The sequence below is a fragment of the Pinus tabuliformis genome, chromosome 6 (genome assembly GCF_031772625.1).
Source record: "Pinus tabuliformis cultivar Carrire ecotype Pingquan chromosome 6, CPIR1, whole genome shotgun sequence".
In the NCBI taxonomy this organism is placed as follows: Eukaryota; Viridiplantae; Streptophyta; class Pinopsida; order Pinales; family Pinaceae; genus Pinus; species Pinus tabuliformis.
The window spans coordinates 466,360,071-466,378,175 of record NC_142292.1 but is presented as its reverse complement, the minus strand read 5'-3'; positions in this window follow the sequence as shown (position 1 = coordinate 466,378,175).

Below are 18,105 nucleotides of genomic sequence, written 5' to 3'. Positions count from 1 at the left end.
AGGATGTGGGCTAAAGAAACTGGGATTTGCAAACAAAGAATATGGATGAGAGGAAGTAGGAGGTGGAAAGGTTATAGAACTGGGTGTTCTGATGAGGCTTTCCACAGAAGGGGTGATAGAATATGGAACAAAAGTCTTGGGTTCTGAAAATATAGTTGCAGACTTATAGGCTTCAACCCTAGGCTTCTTTCTTAGAGACTCTATTCCTTGAGATACTTCCCAAACTTGTTTTTTGACAATGTCTAGAGAAGTATTGATCTTTACTATTTCTTTTCCATGAGCAGAGGCAGCTTCATGGGTCTTCTTTTCTATCTGGCCTGTTTGTAGAGACAACCTGTCAAGGCTCTTAGCAAGAGCTTTATCATTTTCTGCTAGAGTAGTTACACTGCTATTCAAACAAACTGTGTTATAATCCTGCTTTCTCAAAATACTTTCAAGCATAGTCTTCATCTCAGAATTAGCAGTTTCAATACTCTCAAATTTAGAGCTGACAAATTTCTCAAGGCTAGACAAAGCTAGATTTGTCCAATTAGTAGCAGCAACTGAATCTCTTGCTGCCAGTGAGGGATCATCAGCATGAGATGGAAGTAATTTGTACAATTTTCCATCTTGACTTCTTATCACAAAATTTTTCCAAGGAGGAAACTCTGTGTCTGTTTCCAAGAGGTTTCCATCAAGGAGTTCCCACTTGTGTTTATTTGGAATTCCAGTCCTTATCATGTTTACTTGGAGCTGGGAACAAATTCTTCTTAGTAATTTCTCTCCTTCAACTTGAACAGCAATCAGAGATCTAGGAATATTTGGCTTATTCATCATACTCTAAATTTTAGGCTGAAATACATGGGCTTTCAGAGGAGGAGGAATTACTACAGGATTTTCTTTCAATTTTTCTTCTACAAACTTTTCTGGATCCTTGATTTTTTTTTGCTTGGCCTGGTTTCTGTATTGTTTCATCAAGGATTGCTCTATTATGTTTGCAGAGGGAAATACCATTCATAGAATCATATCCATTGGTTTTCTGTCTTCATCCATTCTTTCCATTTTTCAACATTTTGTCTATTGAAGGCAGGGCGATCATCTCTTGGAAGAAGCATTACTTCTTCGAAGTACAAATGTTCTTTTTCATGCGTGAACATATCCCAATTGAACATTTTCTTTTTCCACTGATCATCTAGATCATATGGACTTATACCCTTAAAAATCTTTAAAAAGGCAACTATCTCTGAATCAGAAGGAATTTCTACATGTTTTGGAATTCTATTAATAGTATTTCTTCTATATTCAGGAATAGGTGAAGAATCAACATAACCCAAACCATAAGTGGAAGAACTAGAAACTATATGTACAAGTAGTTCTTCTTGTGGGTTAAAAAATACAACTTTTTTGTAACTTTCTTCAAAGGAATCAGACGGAGTAAATCTGATCATATTGATTATGTGACGGTCTGATGACTCACCATGTGGTGTAGGCAGTTCTGAAGAAAATTGACAAAATGTTTTTGAGCAGTGTGGATGGTCACAGACTGAGCTGAATGGTTTAGAAGGGCCTGGCTGTGAAAATAATCTTCTAATGGAATCATACACTGCTTGGTCAATTACAAACTGCGGAGGAGCTTGGGCTTGGGCAAGATGTAATTGGCTGATTGTAGTTGGAATTGTAGCGACAGAAGCAAAGGGTCCACCATGCTGGACTGTGTTAACTCTGGGAAATCGTGTGGTCACTTTACCATCTATCTCTGTAATTATTGACTGGGCTGCAGCAACAGGTTTCTTTACAGGCTTACCCCAATTGGTTACCCAATCGTCATGAGGACATAGATCATTGCGGGACACATATACTGGTGCTACAGGATTACAAGATGAGTCATACTGGATGAGAGTGACTCGGCCTTCATCTTTGTCAGGAGTATGTAATACAGCAGGAATTGTTGTATTATAAAATCGGACACAGGTGATATAAAAGATGGCTAATTTTTTTGACTTGGTTTTGAAATTTTCATATCCGGCAGTCTGGATACCTAGAGTCAGACATTGAAGGACATTTGGGTCATCTAAGGCGACAGAAAAATCTGGAAAAACATCATACTATACAGGGCCTTTAGCAAGGATTGTCTCAATGCCACCTATCATGGCTTGTGTGAATGTAGTCCATCGATTATCAAATAGGGCTGAGAATACATAGGCTTTTTGGCCTTTCTTATGCAATGCATTCAGTCCTATCCTCACCATCCCCAGATGGGCGTACTGATAACCAGCTTTGAGAGTTGCTTTGATGTGTTTGGCCTCTAGGAGAGAGATGGTCAACATAGCATTCAATGTTAAATCAGATTTAATGGACTTCTCTTTGATTTTTATCTGACTAAGGGCACAGAAATTAAAAGAGGAAAGTCCTCGATACACATCATGAGGGGAAACTGGTGGAAGTTTCCAGTTTACAGTGGGATCTGTTTCTTCTTGTTCAATTATTGCAGAATTACTAGAAGTAGATTCAGAACGACATAGACCTTCTAAGCCAGATCTTAATTCATCGTCATTTTTTATATATTTAAAATGCTTTTATCCAAACATTCCCATAGACTCAGAAGATTCAGCAGATGAATTTCTAGATGCATCCATTGTAGATTGAAGAAAGATAAATACCCGTTCAAAGACTTGCAGTAAATGATGAAAGCAGAATTGCGGCTTTCTTCTGAAGGAGAAATTGCGGCTTCCTCGCGTACCAAAGTACGAATTCTCGTCCAACGTCTTCAACACCCTCCAATGCCAACACCGGCAACAACAAGCTCAAACGCTATTCAGGACTCAAGCGAATTCGCGATCCACTCAGACAATATCTCACAACAAAATCCACTCAAACAATACTTGGCTCTGATACCATTTCTACAGGACCTTTCACAGATATAATTAACACAGCAAGTTTGCGGAAAATATGAACTGGTAAAATTCTTTATTATATGGATGCAGACTTTACATAATGATATTTTCTTTACAGAGATCGACTGTCATTGGAGATCGATCTGAGTGGATCGCAAATTCGCTTGAGTCCTAAATAGCGTTTTAGCCTGTTGTTGCCGGTGTTGGCGTTGGAGGGTGTTGAAGACGTTGGATGAGAATTCGTACTTTGGTACACGAGGAAGCCGCAATTTCTCCTTCAGAAGAAAGCCACAATTCTACTTTCATCATTTACTGCAAGTCTTTGAACGGGTATTTATCTTTCTTCAATCTACAATGGATGCATCTAGAAATTCATCTGCTGAATCTTCTGAGTCTATGGGAATGTTTGGATCGAAGCATTTTAAATCTATAAAAACTGAAGATGAATTAAGATCTGGCTTAGAAGGTCTATGTCGTTCTGAATCTACTTCTGGTAATTCTGCAATAATTGAGCAAGAAGAAACAGACCCTACTGTAAACTGGAAACTTCCACCAGTTTCTCCTCATGATGTTTATCGAGGACTTTCCTCTTTTAATTTCCGTGCCCTCAGTTAGATAAAAATCAAAGAGAAGTCCATTAAAGCTGATTTAACATTGAATGCTATGTTGACCATCTCTCTCCTAGAGGCCAAACACATCAAAGCAGCTCTCAAAGCTGGTTATCAGTACGCCCATCTGGGGATGGTGAGGATAGGACTGAATGCATTGCATAGAAAAGGCCAAAAAGCCTATGTATTCTCAGCCCTATTTGATAATCGATGGACTACATTCACACAAACCATGATAGGTGGCATTGAGACAAGCCTTGCTGAAAGCCCTGTACAATATGATGTTTTTCTAGATTTTTCTGTCGCCTTAGATGACCCAAATGTCCTTCAATGTCTGACTCTAGGTATCCATACTGCCGGATATGGAAATTTCAAAACCAAGTCAAAAAATTTAGCCATCTTTTATATCACCTGTGTCCGATTTTATAATACAACAATTCCTGCTGTATTACATACTCCTGACAAAGATGAACGCTGAGTCACTCTCATCCAGTATGACTCATCTTGTAATCCTGTAGCACTAGTATATGTGTCCCGCAATGATTTATGTCCTCCTGACGATTGGGTAACCAATTGGGGTAAGCCTGTAAAGAAACCTGTTGCTGTAGCCCAATCAATAATTACAGAGATAGATGGTAAAGTGACCACACGATTTCCCAGAGTTAACACAGTTCAGCGTGGTGGACCCTCTGCTTCTGTCTCTACAATTCCAACTACAATCAGTCAATTACATCCTGCCCAAGCCCAAGCTCCTCCGCAGTTTGTAATTGACCAAGCAGTGTATGATTCCATTAGAAGATTATTTTCACAGCCAGGCCCTTCTCAGCCTTTCAGCTCAGTCTGTGACCATCCACACTGCTCAAAAACATTTTGTCAATTTTCTTCAGAACCGCCTACACCACATGGTGAGTCATCAGACCGTCACAGAATCAATATGATCAGATTTACTCCTCCGTCTGATTCCTCTGAAGAAAGTTACAAAAAAGTTGTATTTTTTAACCCACAAGAAGAACTACTTGTACATACAGTTTCTAGTTCTTCCACTTATGGTTTGGGTTATGTTGATTCTTCACCTATTCCTGAATACAGAAGAAATCCTATTAATATAATTCCAAAACATGTAGATATTCCTTCTTATTCAGAGATAGTTTCCTTTTTAAAGATTTTTAAGGGTATAAGTCCATATGATCCAGATGATCAGTGGAAAAAGAAAATGTTCAATTGGGATATGTTCACGCATGAAAAAGAACATTTGTACTTCGAAGAAGTAATGCTTCTTCCAAGAGATGATCACCCTGCCTTCAATAGACAGAATGTTGAAAAATGGAAAGAATGGATGAAGGCAGAAAACCAATGGATATCATTCTATGAATGGTATTATCCCTCTACAAACATAATAGAGCAATCCTTGATGAAACAATACAGAAACCAGGCCAAGCAAAAAAGAATCAAGGATCCAGAAAAGTTTGTAGAAGAAAAATTGAAAGAAAATCCTGTAGTAATTCCTCCTCCTTTGAAAGCCCATGTATTTCAGCCTAAAATTCAGAGTATGATGAATAAGCCAAATATTCCTAGATCTCTGATTGTTGTTCAAGTTGAAGGAGAGAAATTACTAAGAAGAATTTGTTCCCAGCTCCAAGTAAACATGATAAGGACTGGAATTCCAAATAAACACAAGTGGGAACTCCTTGATGGAAACCTCTTGGAAACAGACACACAGTTTCCTCCTTGGAAAAAATTTGTGATAAGAAGTCAATATGGAAAATTGTACAAATTACTTCCATCTCATGTTGATGATCCCTCACTGGCAGCAAGAGATTCAGTTGCTGCTACTAATTGGACAAATCTAGCTCTGTCTAGCCTTGAGAAATTTGTCAGCTCTAAATTTGAGAGTATTGAAACTGCTAATTTTGAGATGAAGACTATGCTTGAAAGTATTTTGCGAAAGCAGGATTATAACACAGTTTGTTTGAATAGCAGTGTAACTACTCTAGCAGAAAATGATAAAGCTCTTGCTAAGAGCCTTGACAAGTTGTCTCTACAAACAGGCCAGATAGAAAAGAAGACCCATGAAGCTGCCTCTGCTCATGGAAAAGAAATAGTAAAGATCAATACTTCTCTAGACATTGTCAAAAAACAAGTTTGGGAAGTATCTCAAGGTATAGAGTCTCTAAGAAAGAAGCCTAGGGTTGAAGCCTATAAGTCTGCAACTATATTTTCAGAGCCCAATACTTCTGTTCCTTATTCTATCACCCCTTCTGGTGGAAAGCCTCATCAGAACACCCAGTTCTATAACCTTTCCACCTCCCACTTCCTCTCATCCATATTCTTTGTTTGCAAATCCCAGTTTCTTTAGCCCACATCCTGCCATAAAACAATCCAAAGAAACTGAGGAATCAAGTAAGCCTGAATCTTCTAATTTCATGTTTGAAGATTCATCTACTATAAATGAAGAAGAAAGTTTTGATATAAGCCTTCATAAGATAGAAGCAGAACCACAGATTGAAGACCTTGAAGCATGTATCAATAACTTCTCTAATTCAGATCAAGAGCATTCTGATGAAGTTAAAGACCAGGTCAATGCCACATCTTCCAGATCGAGATGGGAGACTACATGGAATCCTGCTCCTGATCGCAAAGACCTTATGAAATCAAAATATCATAAGGACTGGTCTGCAAATTCTACCTACTCATGGAATATTGACAATTGCACTGAAGTTGAAATCATGTCTGTATTACATTCCATGCTTGTTTTCTATAGGACTTATCTTGCAGATGATATAGGTCCTACTAATGCCACAAGAAGAATAATTGGGGGATTTGAGGGTACATTAGATTCTTGGCTAAAAGATGAGACATTGGAAGAGCCAAGCCTCCTTGCAGATTGGGAACAAGCTGTTGTCCTAAATGAGGATGGCACTACACACATAGACCCTGTTACTCACATTCCTATCAGCAATATGATAGGAAAACTCCTCTATGCCATTACTGTCAATTTCATTGGTTTCCCTCAGATAACCAATGATATCACAACGATTACTTTGCTGGCCATGAAACTCCATAATATGCAGCACTTTGATGAGTACTTTAATGAATTCCTTCACAAACTGCACACATTGACTCCAGATCTCATTCTTGAGCCAAAATGGAAGGAAATTTTTGTTGCATCACTTCCCCAATGGGTCTCTTCCGCTATTGTCAACAAATTACCAGGGAAGGTTGGTGATTATAAATTTGGCATAATCAGGCAAGCTGTAAAATCTATCAATGTTGAATTATGCTCACAAATGAAGATTGCTAGAGCAGCCACTAACCCCAAGAAGCCTCATGGTTATCAGCAGCTCTGTAAGCAATGGCACCTTGGTAAAGCTGGCAATTCTGAGGGGCATAAGAGAAGAAAGAAAAGACACTTCAAAAAGAATTCCCAAATTTCCCAAGAAAAACCAAAAGGAAAGCATCACAGAGCAAAACCATACAAGCATACAAAAATGTTTTCCAAGGACAGAGAAATAATCTGTTACAATTGTAACAAAAAAGGCCACACAGCTCCAAACTGTCCAAACAAAAAGAAATATTCATCCAAGAAGAAAGTTCAGTATAGAAATAAGAAAGGAAAGATAAATTCTTTTGATCTTCCTAGTAGCTGTGATGAGCTTGTATCTTCTGATTCTGGATCTGAAAATGATTTTAACTTTGTTGATTCAGAAGAATCATCTGATGAAGAATTTTGTAATGACCCACATTGTACAGAATGTAAATATTGTGATTGTGATGACCCTGATGTTTGTACATGTAATGCAGTCAGAATGATGAAGACTGATTATGATGAAATCAGCAAAAATATCTTTGCACAGATGATGGCTGCTACTGACCCACAAATGAAGAATATGTACAGATCTTTGTTAACAGAACATTTGAAGCAAACACCTGCTAGTTCTAAAAATTCTCCAAACAAAGGGTATGTGCCTCCAGCTACCCTCTTCTCAGTAGAAGCTTTAACCAGGCAGTTTCGAAATGAAGATTTTGGAGAGGATCTGCCACAGACTTTGCCTGCAGTCCATCAGGCAATTAAAGAATTAAGAAAGGCCATAAAGGAGAATAGGAGATTCTGTGTGGAAAAACACAATGAGCTAAGTCTAAGGATAATGAATGCACATGCATCTCCTGCTACTTCATCTCAAGGCCCTGTTTCGGGAAAAACAGAAAACTGGACATCCCATATGAATCCAGTAATGACAGAAACAAGGCAAGGAGGAAATGCAGAAGAAGAAGAGGAAAAAGCAAGAACGGATTTTGGATGCAATAGCATGAACAGGGATGTCATGTATTGTGTCAAAATGAAGGTAAAGATTGGAAATCAGTATGAGTTCTGGAAAGTTCTTATGGATACTGGTTCCAGATTAAATATTGTAAGTGATACTGTAGTCAGCATGCACCATCGAAGGCCAACTACATGTCCCAGAGTAATTACAGCAAGTGGAGACATCCCCACTAAATATGAAGCAGAAATAGATGTTCTGCTAACTGAAAAAATTGGAGTTCATCTGGTTTGTCCCGTTGTCCCAGGACTGGATTGTGCAATGTATCTTGGGACTCCATTTTTTCAGAATTTCAGTATGCATGGAGCTAAATTTGATGAAAGAACCCAGAGGTATGGATATTTTATCAGCCTTGAGAATAAAGAAGTCTTTTTCCCATTCATTAATTCTAATTCTCCTATTAGAATTAAAAGGCTTGAGAGAATGGAAAATCTTCTGGCAAAAATGGAAGTAAAAAGGGAAATATTAAAAATAGAAGAACACTTGGATAATGGAAAGTATGCCTCTGAAATAGCAGATCTCACTGCTAAATTCAAAGAGTGTTGTTCAGATGATCCGAATGCTTTCTGGCATATCAAGAAACAGGAAGTAGAACTTCCTCTCAAAAAAGACTTCAGCGGAAAATTGAGGAGATCCAAAGCAGTGGCAATGAATGAAGAACAGATGAAGCTTTGCAGAGAAGAAATCAAGGATCTCTTAAAGAAAGGACTTATCAGGAAAAGTAAGAGCCCCATAGCATGTTTTGCATTTTATGTAAATAAACATGCTGAAATCGCCAAAGGTAAGCCAAGATTGGTTGTAAACTATAAACCTCTGAATAGTATTTTGGACTATGATGCATATCCTTTGCCTAAGCCATCCTCTATACTTGCCCAAATATCAAAGTCAAAAATTTTCTCCAAGTTTGATCTCAAATCTGGTTTTTGGCAAGTAGGGATAAAAGAGGAAGACAAATGGAAAACAGCATTCTCTGTACCTGAAGGGCATTATGAATGGAATATCATGCCATTCGGCCTAATCAATGCCCCTTCAACCTTTCAGAGAATAATGGATGAGACTTTTGAAGGAATGGAAGAATTCCTGAAAAAGTATATTGATGATTTATTGATTCATTTTGATAATATTGCTGATCATATTAAACATTTGAAGATCTTTCTCCACAGAGTCAAAGAAATGGGTATTGTATTATCAGAATCCAAAATGAAGTTGTTCCGACCAATGATAGATTTCTTGGGTTACAAAATACAGTATGGATCTTATACTGTAATCCAAAGGAGTTTAAATTTTGTTGATCACTTCCCTGATGAAATTAAGGATAAAACACAGTTGCAGAGATTTCTGGGAAGTTTAAACTATATTTCTAAGTTTCTGAAGCATTGTGCACAAGAAAGAAAGTTATTAAATAAAATGCTTCAGAAGGACCCGATCCCATGGAATGAAGACTGCACCAAGGCAGTCTAGAAGATAAAAGAAAAGGTAAGAAACATCCAGCCTCTCTCCCCTATCAGAGAAGAATGGGAGAAAATCATTATGACAGATGCTAGCTATGAAGGATGGGGTGCATTTTTATGCCAGAAGAACCCCAGCAGTAAAAATGAGATTGAAATATGTCAATATGCATCTGGATTGTGGGCCAAGAACCAATTGAATTGGTCCAGTATGAAGAAAGAGCTTAGAGCAGTTTGCTTGGGAATAGAAAAATTCAGAGATTTTGTCATTTACACCAAATTCACCATCAAAACAGACTGCCAAGCATTAAAATATGCCATTCACAAGTGTGATTTTGAAGACGCTGCCATGGTGAGATGGATAATGCAGCTCAGTCAATATAACTTTGATATTGAATTTGTCAAAGGAGATAAGAATAGCTTTGCAGACATGTTAAGTAGAGAGTTTTTGTCTGAACATTCAATTATGAGTCTGCAATGCAATTTCATCAGAAGACATGAAGACACAGTGGAAATTGAAACTTCCTCTGGATGGATCTCATATGATCTAGATAAGAGTCTTTTAGATCATAATGATGATATTTGGAGACCAATCAAAGAAGTCAGGTATAGAACAGGCATTGACTTCCTTTGGACAGATCCTCACCAAGATGAAGCCAATGGTGAAGCTCTTGAAGCTTTGGATTATCTAAGACAAATTGGAAGCATTGCCTATGTAATTGAAAGGGACAATGAAGTTGACAATAGAATCACCAGTTGTCACATAACACTCAGAAGGTTTGACAACCATCTGCACAGAGAAAATTATGATCCTGATCGACAGCAAGAGGCATTCTACACAGCCATGAACATACAGAATTTTTCCACTAACATGTTTTATTCTTTGCAGTTTTCTTTCATATTTGAAGGAGTTCCAGTGGAGGAAATGGAAGAAGATGATCCTGTTCCTGAATGGTTCCTAGATTGGTGGGAAAAATATGGTTTGTCACCTCTCATCATAAGACCATATTCTTTACATATGCTGAGAATCCCAAATTTCAGCCCCCGAAGCACAATGACTGATGTCCTGTACAAGACACTAAGAGATTTGGTAAATGTCAGCAGCACAGATTTTCTGAATGGTGTCAGAAGATGTGGTCATATCAGATGGTTCGTAATGAATCATTACAAGTGCAGAAGGATAAGCCCTAGTGCTAATTATGAAGAATTCCACCAACAAGTTGATCCGGAATTAAACCCATTCCTGAACCTTAATGAATTAAATTTACCAGATCCACATGATAACTCAACTTGGGAAACTGAAAAGGAAGTATGGGTACAATATTATTCCAATTACTTGATTGATAGATGGAGGTACCAGTACTACACATACCCACAAATTGATTACTATACCTTTGATTGATGTCTTTCCAGCCGACCATGGTGCTGGACGAGCTTTCGTGGATTCCCTCGTCCTGGAATCTCCACTTTGTACAAACTAAGATTTGCATATCTTGCCTTTTAGTCATTTCAGTCTTTCGAGGGTTCTCTTTTATGAACATCCTCTGTGTATTAGTACCAAGATTCGGTCCCCACATGCCTACGGCTCTCTGTAAAAGGAGTAGGGACGAGATAACATAGGTACAATATTTTCCTATGCCCGAATCTTGCTTTCGGCGATTTTCTTTTGAGTCATTAGTCTGTACATAGTCCATTCACGAATGCTTGTTCCCTTCCAGCTTATAAATAAAGGCTAGCTGTGAAGTAAGATTCATTCGTGTCTGGAGAGAGTCTTGAGTCTTGAGTCTTGAGTCTTGAGTCGAGTGATTTTCCTGCTCTGCATCTGCAGACCATAGTGTCTGATCTGCTTGCATCACGAAAGGTTCACTCAGGTCTTATAGTTTTGGTTTGGAAGCCTGCGCATCAGTGTGCTCGGCACTGGTGAGAACCTAAAGTGGCTGAACCAATAGGGAAAAGTCTGTAAATCTGAAAGTCTGAAATTTCTGAGGCAGAGTCTGTCTATTGCCAGGTAGCCTCCGGTAATACTTGTTCCTTGCGAACGGTAGGAAGTCCGGTAAAAGCAATGACAATCGATCTCTGTAAAGAAAAGATCCTTATGTAAAGTCTGCATCCATATAATAAAGAATTTTACCAGTTCATATTTTCCGCAAACTTGCTGTGTTAATTATATCTATGAAAGGTCCTTGGTTCTAGGCCTCCTTGGATTGAATTGAACTTTAGTGTCCTCCATTTTCTCTAAACCAATGACTTTCTTACCTTTGCCTAGCTCATCATCTACACCCATTTCAGGTTTTGACATTACCATTTTATTGACTTTGAGTTTCCTATTTTCCTGCTGCAAAAATGCAATCATGAAGTTGGCTTTAGCCAAATCAGATTTCAAGCCTGTAATCTCAGCCTCTTTCTCCATGACAAGTTGCTTCAATGATTTTCCCTATTTTTCATGAATATGCTCATGGAATGATGTCTCATGGTGATGTGGAGATGCTTCCCTATCAACTGAAGTAGGCTTGGCCCTTTCCTCTCCTCTAGGAGCAGACACAAGCCTCTTAGCTCTGATATAGGTCTAAGTGGTTTCTGCCCTAGGATTCCTCTTCATTAAAACTCTGCTAGATAAGCCAACTTCCCTTGTTTTGGATGATGTTGGTGGTGTACTGTGGCTAGTAGGCTAACTAGTAGAAGGCAGAAAAATTGTGGACTGCATGAAGGTTTCCCAAGAGATGTTCTTCTATTCAAGTTGGTGTAGGAAAATGATTTTAATTAAAGCATGGTGGTAGAGACTAGCTTGGTGATCACCCTTTTTGTTTTTCACTTTCTTTGCCATTTTAACTAAATTTCTGTAGAGGTAGTGAGGTAGGTTGAGATGCTTTACACCAAGGAAGTGCATCAACAACCTTATATGATACTTATACACTATTGAAAACCTTCCCTCACATGTAAAATATTTCATAATGAACTTCATTAATGGAGAAAAAATTTCAAGAAACAGTCCAAAAGGAAAAACACTCTTGGGAGCCTCTTTATACTGAATTTTTGTGAAAGCTTTATAGTTTAGAACATCCAAATCTGAGTGTTTGAACCATTTTTCTCCACTATTTGGTATACCTATAGCTATAGCTATGGCCTCCATTGAAATGATGAATTTGAACCCTGCAATATTGACCTTATCACTCCTAAGTTTTGTGGAAAAAAGATTGATTAACTTGGCATGATATCCTACTTGTTGAATTTGCTCACAAAACCCTAAACAACCCACCTTTTGGAAACATTGGCTGGAAAATGATGAAGACTTCAATTCTTTGGTGTCAAGTGGCTCAAACCTTGACACCTGACCTCCTTTGTTGTATGGCTTCTTTCCTCCCTCCATTGTTTACAATTTCAAAGAAAAACCCTAGCGTAAGAGATGGGAAAAACAAAGTTTTAGAATGAGTAAGGGATTGGGATTTAGTGTATTTAGGTGAGGGGATGAAGCGGTTAGGGAGAAGATATGTGGGTAAGAAAAAATGGGGAGGTAGGGAGGTGTGTTAGGAAACTTAGGGAGGTGGAAAATGATAAAGAGAGGGTAGGGATTAGTGTAGGAAATTTAAACACAATGCTAACCCTAAAACTACCAAAAACACAAGGAAGAAGCTAGGTTTAGGTCTAGGAGTTAGGGTAATGAGAAAGGAGGGGTAAGGAAATATTAGGGGAGGTGATTTTAGTGCGGGGAAGAGGTCAAATGTGTATGGAACTAGGTTTTACTATTTTCAAATCAAACAATAGTGTTGAACCACAAAAGCGTAGCGTGGACCCTAGAAAAGGGTTCCCCACTGAAATGTTGGAGTTACGGATGAAAGGAGGCGCCTGTAGGCTTTTAATTACTTATACGAATTATGTTGGAAACCTTGCTTTCTTATGAAAACCCTTCGAGGTGCCCCTTCGCTCCCAAAACTGAAAACACAATGTATAGGAGAAAACACAGTGTGGAGGGAGAAAACACAGCATGTAGGAGAAAAATGCCTTTGAGGGTGCAATTTGATGTTGAGGTTGATTGGAAGGAATTCGATGATAGGTAGGAGCTTGATACAAATGAAATGAGTAGGGAAATGTTTGAATGGCATTTTATAAGCTCAAAATCACTTTTGTGCATATGTCATGGCATGACATCATTGATCTTCTTGAGAATCTGAAAAACAATATAGTGTGCAACAACTTTGACATTTAAGTATGCAGTATTAGATCTTCATAAAGGATAAAATGTACTTTAGGAACCCAATAGATCATTTATCCCTATTACTACTCTCTTTGATGATGACCTAGGTGGCAATTATGACTTTTTACATGACATTTTGTATGCCTAACCTAATGGAATGATGAGCAACATGATGACCAAGACACACTATTGAGAAATGATGACCTGACCATGATAGCATTTATTGACCATGAGAATGGAGAGAGTAGTAATGACCTAGACACACCAACCAATGATCAAATTTTTATTTGAAGACCTACTAAAACCATAAAAATTTTGACCTAAGACCCTAACAAAAACTTTGAAAGAGCATATTTGATCATTGGTGACTGACATCACTGACAGGCACTAACATTGGCTCTAGCTGGGGATGGTAGCTCCTTTAGGAGGTGTCAAGAACACCATAGACCATGTAGCGTGATCCATTGGGCATGGATTCAAAAACAAAAATACCAACTCAAAACTGAAAACTGACCAACAAACTGAACTGACTTAACTCTAAAACTGACCACTGATTGAACTTACTTATGGCAGCAGACCATCAAGATCTTAGGGCCTTCACCTCAAGCTTGAAATCCTGATGATAACTACCCACCTGTTGAAGATACATACACAATCATGTGAAATGATCCATCCACTGTAACCAGTCCAACAAAAGGCTACTTACTTAAATCCTGCTCATACTTTCCTTGAGTAGGTAGAAAAAAACAAAAACTAGGTGACTCCAAGTATCCATTGAAAATGTGCTCATGATCAATAAATGCAACAAAACTCATCTCCCCTATTGACTATAGAAAAATAGTGTAAGGATCCTTAAAAATTTGAAATGCTACCATGTCTTGAAATCTAGCAAAAATACAAGTACTCCTTTCATTTTGATCTGAAAGAATACTTGATTGTTGATCCATAGGAAGGCATAAGGAAGTATAACCCTCTGCTACCTGATTTTTGGCTGTAAATTCATCAAGCATGTGAAAATTTGATTCTATCTCTGGCATACTGTCAATCTCATACTCATACTCTTCCAATTCATAGTGTAAATCATCCTTGAACAGAAAACATTCTTCAAGATTATTAAACATGCCAAACCTATCCTCTTCATGAAAGAAAACCATCCCTGTTAGTTGATCTCCTTGCAAGAAATTTACATCACAAATTGACTTACTCAAAACAACTTCTTGTATAGTTTCATCAGTCTCATGACTATCATCATTTAAACCAAGCTTTTCATTTTCGATAATTGAAGAAATTTCACTCACACATTCTTTACTATGCGAACACTGCAAACCTACCTTAACTTGGGTTGTAACATGGATTTTCAAGAGCTGATCTATTTCATCTTCAGACAGAGGAGAACACCTGGTTATTTTCATTTTCTTAGCTTGGTGATTTTCATTTTCAAGATCAAGAATAGGCCTTTCTCTATTTTGATCCTAGTCTGTTTCATCCAAGGAGGAAACTGTTGATTCTAGTAGGGAGGAAAAATCATAAAGGGCTTCTAATATCTCTTGTTCCATACATTCTTCAGAAATATCATCTTGGTCTTCACAAACCTGATCTTGAAATAAAAACTTAGAGAAAGAACAATCTGAAAAAATAAATGAAGGACTATCTTCATACCTCTCATCCAAAAGACAGGGTTTTGGATGCTCATGGAAAACTTTAAATGCAGCAACCACTTCAATTAAATTTGATTCCTCACGTGCTTCAAGAGGAAGGATATCAATTTGACTGTCACAAGAATCAAGGAAAACAATTTCTTGTTCACTATTTCCTTGCAAAAGTAGATGATCATTGCCATAAGATGTTTCACTGCTTAAGTTTTATGTACATGCAATTACAAAATTATGACCAGGACCAATTTCTTCTTGACTATTAGGATGCAAATTTCTTTCATCTTCAAGCAAAGAATGAGTTGATGTGCGCTGTGAATGATCCTTTGTTTCAAAGCAGCTAATCTCTGTAATTTTCTGTAGGGAGGAAATTCATAAAGGGCCTCTATGATTTCATAATCTAGACATTCTTCATCACCAATAGTATTTTCAAGGTATAGAATGAAGTTTTCACAGCATTCACAACAATATTTGAACAACAAGAATGAATGATGAGACTTTCTATAAAAATCAAAGAATGTTGTGTGGAATTATTTAAGGGAGAATAAACTACATGACTTCAATCCTTCATACCATGATCTTGATTTTTCCTTCTAGGTAGCCATAAACATTTTCATCAAAAAATCCTCATGAAAGCTAATCCTGAGCTTATGTATATGCCAATGAAATTTTATTAGATGCATAATAGCCTCATCCTCGTTTCCATCTAAGAATTTGGGAAAATTAGTTTGCCAATCTATGCAAGGAACTCAATTTGGAAAACTAGGAATGTGAGCACGATTCATAGAAGCATACCTTCGAGTAGTTGAATCCATTTTGAAAACAATTAAGTCACCAAGAATTTCTTCAAACTACCGTTTTTTGAACAATGGAGTCGCCATGAAAATTCTAACCCTTTGGATTCTTCGAAACTAGAGTCGCTAGGTGAAATATGCACAACCTTTCTTGTGGCTGATCACTATTCACCATCAACAATCAGATCTGATCCTTATTGTTCTTTCCCAGGGAGTATATGATCTTTAATTCCCCGGCAACGACGCCAAAATGTTATCCTCCACAATATCCCAAGGCTGAGAAAGGAGATCGATAGAGGTAACCTCAAACCACTTAGGGTTCAGTAACGATCCTTGCCAAAATTAGAGAGGGATCACTCTATGAGCTCACAACCAAATATGAATGGAGTGGGAAAAAGATATTAGGATAGATATTTTCAACTCTAGGGTTTTGAAATTTAGGGTTTTGCTGGATCAGGAGTGAAAATCAAGGAACTAGGTCAAAAGATCAAAGGTTTCAGTTGCGAGAGATATAAAGGAGCAAGATAGGTATGCCTTTGTGATACTTATTTGTTTTGTCGATGTAGTGTAGGATGGAGAAGAAAATATTCAAAATTAGCATGACAATCATGAATTAATTTATCAGAAGATACGTAACATAAACATGAACTTCCTAACAAAACAAAGCTTAAACTTAAGAATTTTGTTTAAAGCCTCGTAGGAAAATCAATGAGAAGAATAGATTTGGAAAGAAGATGAAATTATCATTCATATAAAACTATAACAGAGAGAAAACATTATCACAAAATCACAACACAATAATTCCTGAATAATAGCTGCAACTATCCTTTGATTTCCTGTAAAAAGATAACTGAATACAAGCTCCAACAGTTCTACTCACTGATGTCCAACCTTTTATCTAACTGATATTGGGTTACATATAGATCAAAACATTTGTTCCCCCCTCTCAAGGGTCAAATCCAACATTCAAGTAACTGCTTGCAAGAATATCTCCAACCATACCTAAGACTAGGGAAGTTCAAAACCAACTCCCAATTTGGTGCAAAACTAATTCATTTGACCATAAGAACCTATACAAGCATGAATCAATTTACTTTTTTACTTTGACAAACATAATTACACCTCAATGCATCATCACAACCCCTAAAATAACAAATTACATCAACAAAATTTTAACTAGATTGAGCAAACTGAGAAAAATGAGTTCCCGGCAAAAATGTAGTGAATTGCCTGAAAACGTAGCGTCCCTAGAGAAAACGTAGCGTGATCCTTGTGAGTGACTTTTGGAGGGGTTCCTGAGCTCGAAATGGAGATATGAAAAATTATGGAGAAATCTATTCTTGTTTACTATACCATAGAATCTTCAAGCAGTGAAAAAGACTACTTCTAGACCTCCAAAAATCATTTCTCCCACAGCTACTCCAAAAACATAGTGTGCCTCTAAAAAACTTAGCAGAAAGGGGTTTTCTTGGTAATTTATTTTTACCTTTTGACCTTGCAAAAGCTACTGACATGGATCTCTGGTTACATATATTTAATGTGCAGGTTAATAGGAATCTAATAATGCAAACGTTTCATGATTTGGAGGCCTCTAGCAAAAACATAGCGTGGGACACGCTACCTTTTCTGCCCAAAAACTGTGAAAAAATTCCAAAATGCCCAAAATCGTCAAAAAATTCCAAAATTTATTCAAAGTGTTTGAAATTTGTTCCTTGGAGCAAGGTAATGATTCTTCAAGCTATGAGTGAAGCCTCAACCAAAAACTCAATCTTGTCCCCCTTGTTTTGCTGAATTAGGGTTTCCTTTAGTTTTCTCTTAAAGTTCTGAATTCTGATTTGGGAAACCATGTTTCTCGTGTAATAATGTCTAGCCATGTGCCTTTGCAAGTTGGTGGCCCTGTTGGCCATTTTAAGGAGCTTCTCCAAGTGACAATTAACTTTATCCAAAAAATACTCCCTATTTGTCTCAAAATCTTATTCAATGGATTTGTTAATGTCATGTTGCTCCAAAGGTGTAGGTGGCTCACTCATTTGGTCTCATATCCTCTTCATTCCCTTGGTTGTAGGCATCCTTGGGTTGACTTGAACTTCAGTTTCCTCCATTTTCTCTAAACCAATGACTTTCTTACCTTTCCCTGGTTCATCCTCTACACCCATTCTAGGTATTGACATTAGCATTTGATTCACTTTGAGTTGCCTATATTCCTGCTTCAAAATGCA